Source organism: Galeopterus variegatus, unplaced genomic scaffold (assembly GCF_000696425.1).
Source record: "Galeopterus variegatus unplaced genomic scaffold, G_variegatus-3.0.2 Scaffold999, whole genome shotgun sequence".
In the NCBI taxonomy this organism is placed as follows: domain Eukaryota; kingdom Metazoa; phylum Chordata; class Mammalia; order Dermoptera; family Cynocephalidae; genus Galeopterus; species Galeopterus variegatus.
Window position 1 is genome coordinate 26837 of NW_007727110.1, and position 4273 is coordinate 31109.

Below are 4273 nucleotides of genomic sequence, written 5' to 3' on the forward strand. Positions count from 1 at the left end.
CCCCCACCCCCCTCCCCTCACCCACTCCTCCACTCACCCAGCCATCCCATCACTCAGTACATCCAGCCGTCCATGTTCAAGCTGACGAGCCATCAGTGTCTGGGGTACTGTGGTGTTTGTTCAACAGTAATTCTCTATTTCCCTCTTTCCTTTCACATTTATTAATTGGAATTCTGTTGTATGGAAGCACTCCCCTTCTCTCCTATTTACTTATTTATTTACTTACTTAATCATTTACTTATATCAGTATGGATTTGTCAATATTTATTTTAATCTATGGGTTAAAATCCAATACTATCATAATTTATTTTGTTCCTCTAATTCTTCCAGCTTTAGCCATTGGGAGCTTCTTCAGGCAGGCTCCCTTTGACATGGTCCCATCTTTTTTTGGAACACTTCCTTAATTTCTAGTACCATAGAATGTTCCAGGCTCATCCTGCTTCCCTGCTGCATCCCTGGAATCTACCACTTCTCCTAGGATCCCTGGTTCTTTTTATTGGAGAATGATGTTTGGAGACCAAGGTCTGGATGCCAGTGTGCTCACTGAGTGTCATTGCTTCTAGGCCCACTCAGGGGACAGAGCTAGGAAACATATGTATGTGCACAAACCATGCATATACCCACATATCTATAGTTCTGCATCTATCCATATGTAATTTTATAATGTTACATGAGTTTATACTGATACCCCTGACTCTAATCCAATTCCACAGGTTTTATTCTAGCCTTCTCCCTTTTCTTATTTCTAACTTCTTTCTCTAACATTAAGAAACTCCAATCTCATAGTCTATAGTCTATTTACTCATTTATTCCATTCTAGTGTACATAGTTTCAGAATTGCTAATGTATACCCCTGTAAGAAACACTTTTAGTATATTACAGCATTACGTACAGTAATTGTTGCCTTTACTCTTACTGTATCCAGTCAAAATACTGTTTTCCACAGCTACTTAGGTTAGTTCTGTTCTTTCCCACCCCCTTCGGTGTGGTTATGTCGTTCTCTTGTGATGTCATCTGTGTTTGTGTTCTATTTTCTGTTCCCCTACATCCTGGGTGACATTGGGTTTTTTTGTTTGTTTTTGAGAGTATATAAGGGGTATGTGAAACATTATTATGGTTTTAAGAGTCAGAGTTATACAAAAAGATATATATGGAGAAGTGTCATTCCTTTCTCATCCCTGCAATCTCAATCCTATTCTTCCCTTCTTTCCAGCCTTTTCCCACCAATTTCATTTTGGGGTTATCCTTTCTGTATTTTCTTCTATCTCTCCTTTCTTATACAATGGGTAGCATACTATAGATACTCATTTGGGCATCGCTTTTTTCACTTAACAGTATGTCCTGGAAATCATTTCATATCTGTTCAGAGATGTTCCTCATTCTTTTTTTACAGCTGCATGCACAATGCATCCATTGTGTGGTTGTATCATAGTTTACTTAACCACTCTCTTATGTATGCAGCTTTAGGTTGTTTCCAATATTTCACAATTACAAACAAAGCTGCAATAAATAACCTTGTGCATATATATTTTTTCATATTGTTGGAGGTATATATTAGATCCTACAAATGGGTTTGCTGGATTGAAATATACGTACATATGTAGTTTGTTAGGGATTACCAAATTTTCCTCCAGAGGATTTTGCAAATTTGTGCTCCCACCAGCAAGAGTACGTTTCCCCATAGCCTTACCAACAGAATGTGTTGAGATATACATAATATTTTGGCCAGTCTCGTAGGTGGGAAGTGGTATCTCATTGTTCTTTTCATTTCCATTTCTCTACTTGAGCGAATTTGAGTATTTTTCATATCTTTAAGGGCCATTTTTATATCTTTTATTGTGAATTGTCTGTTCATGTCTTTTTCTCATTTTTCTATTGGATTTTTGATCATTTGTCATCCATTTTTAAGAATTATTTGTAGATACTTAGGGATATTAGCCCTCTGTTTATGATATACATTGTAAATATTTTCTTCCAGTTTGTCCATTACCTTTTTACTTTTTTATGGTGGTTTTTGTCATGCAAAATTTTTACATTTTGGGCCAGCCCGGTGGCGCACTGGAGAGTGCACCGCTTGGAAGCACGGTGGTGCTCCCGCCGAGGGTTCGGATCCCATGTGGAGACCGGTTCCCGCTCACTGGCTGAGCGCAGTGCGGGCGCAACACTGAGGGTTGCGATCCCGTTACCAGTCAGTAAAAAAGACAAAAAGGAAAAAAAATTTTACATTTTTATTTGGTCAAATTTATCAATCTTTTCTTTTATTGCCCCTAGATTTTGAATCATAGTTAGAAAGCCTTTCCTGCATCAAGACTTTAAAGAATTCATCCATGTTTTCTTCTAGTACTTGTGTGATTTCATTTTTTTTACATTTAGATCCCTAACCACTGGAGTTTATTCTTGGGTATGAAGTGAGATTCAGATCTATTTTCATCTTTTCCTAAAGGGCTACCCAGTCATCTTGGCACCATTTATTAAAAAGTCCATCTTTACCCCAGTGGTTTGAAATCCCACTTTTATCATATACTAAATTTCCACATGTACTTGGGTCTATTTCTTGGCTCTCTATTCTATCCCACTGATCTATTTGTCTATTCATGTGCTGTTACCACACTGTTTTAACTATAGTGGTTTTGTAATATGTTTTAATGTCTAGAAAGGCTAGTCCTTCATCATAGTTTTTTTTGTTTGCTTCCTGATTCTTTCTGCATGTTTGTTTTCTATGTGGACTTTAGGGTAATGTGTCTAACTCCATAACATAGTCTGTGGTGTTTTATTGACATTACATTGAATTTGTAAATTAACTTAGAGAGAAATGACATCTTCATAAAGTTGAGTCATTCTATCCAAGAATGGGAGATGTCTTTACATTTGTTCAAGTCTTATTTAGCATCTTTCAGTAGTGTTTCAACATTTTTCTTGCATGGTTTCACACAATTCTTGTTAAACTTATTCACTTATTCCAAAGTATTTAATCATATTTGTTACTAATGTAAATGGGGTTTTCTCTACCATTATAACCTGTTTATTTTGTGTGTGTTAATTCTGTATCCTACTTCTTCACCAAAATGTTATTGTGTTAGTCATATCATTGATTCTTTGGGATATATTATCATATTGGAGTTAATTCTTTACCCCACCAGAAGAGGGTTTTGAGGCTGCTGGTGCCCTCCTGCCTCAGCGAAGGGTTTTCTCCAGGATATTTCAGGGTAGAGAACCTGTGAAGAGCTAAACTGAATGATTCCTGGGAGGAAGGTCCATGTCTGTCCTGTTCACCACTGTGGGCTTGGCAGCCAGCCCAGAGCCTTACACAGGGTTGATGCATGGGAAGGGCTGGCAGAAGACAAGGAGAGAATGGGGCCTGCTTATGGATTTCTGGGGCCTCTGCAGTGAGTGAAAGGCTGGCGAGGATGCTGAGATCATGTTTCCTGCACAGCCGTGATGGAGAAGCATGTTTTGAAAATGAAAAGGCAGGCTTGAAGTAGCCAATCAACAAGATTTCCCTGCAGGAACTTCACCAGCGAAGGTGCAAGAAAGTCTGGTTGCCTCTGCAGCCGCAGAGAAGGGGAAGGGGCTGGAAAGAGCCAGGCAGACCCTCTCTGTCACTTATTTAACTCACCCCCTCATAGTTTGTGTAGCCCCTCTCCCTGTGAGGGTTAACAGGACCCTGGAGTCCAGGGGAGGAAACAGGATCAGAGAAGTGAGGTGGCCTGCCCAAGTTCTCATAGCCAGTAACTAGGAAAACTGGGATCCTAGCCCATGTTCTGACCCTGAAGCCCTATCCCAAAAGCAAGTTGATTCCAAAAGGTGAAATTCATTGGTCAGTACTCATTTTTTTTCCCAGGCATTTTCTAAAATGCGCCTGGAACTGCCAAGTTCTGCCCATCCCTGGCTACAGATAAATCTGTTCTATACATTAGGAACAGGGTAGGGTGAGAGGTCACCTGGGCCCGTGGAGAGGGAAGTCTGCCAAGATATGAACAACAGACCAGAAAATCATCTTACATTTATGGTGTAAGAAACCCCAGGACCTTGTTGGTACAAAAAGAGATGTCAGTACCCACAATCCGAGAAGGCCTGTCTCTCCCAGCCCTTCCTCTCATGCCACAGAACAGCAAGTGCAGATCCAGAGTCCCTGTGGAAAGAAAAGAAAGGCCAACTACTTGTCCCAAGGTCTGTAATTACAGAAAGTCCACAAGGCACTGTTCAGTGGTATGGTCCCTAGGACCAGCTTTGGCCTGTGTCTTGTTCCTCATAGTCAAGATGGTCCCTTATT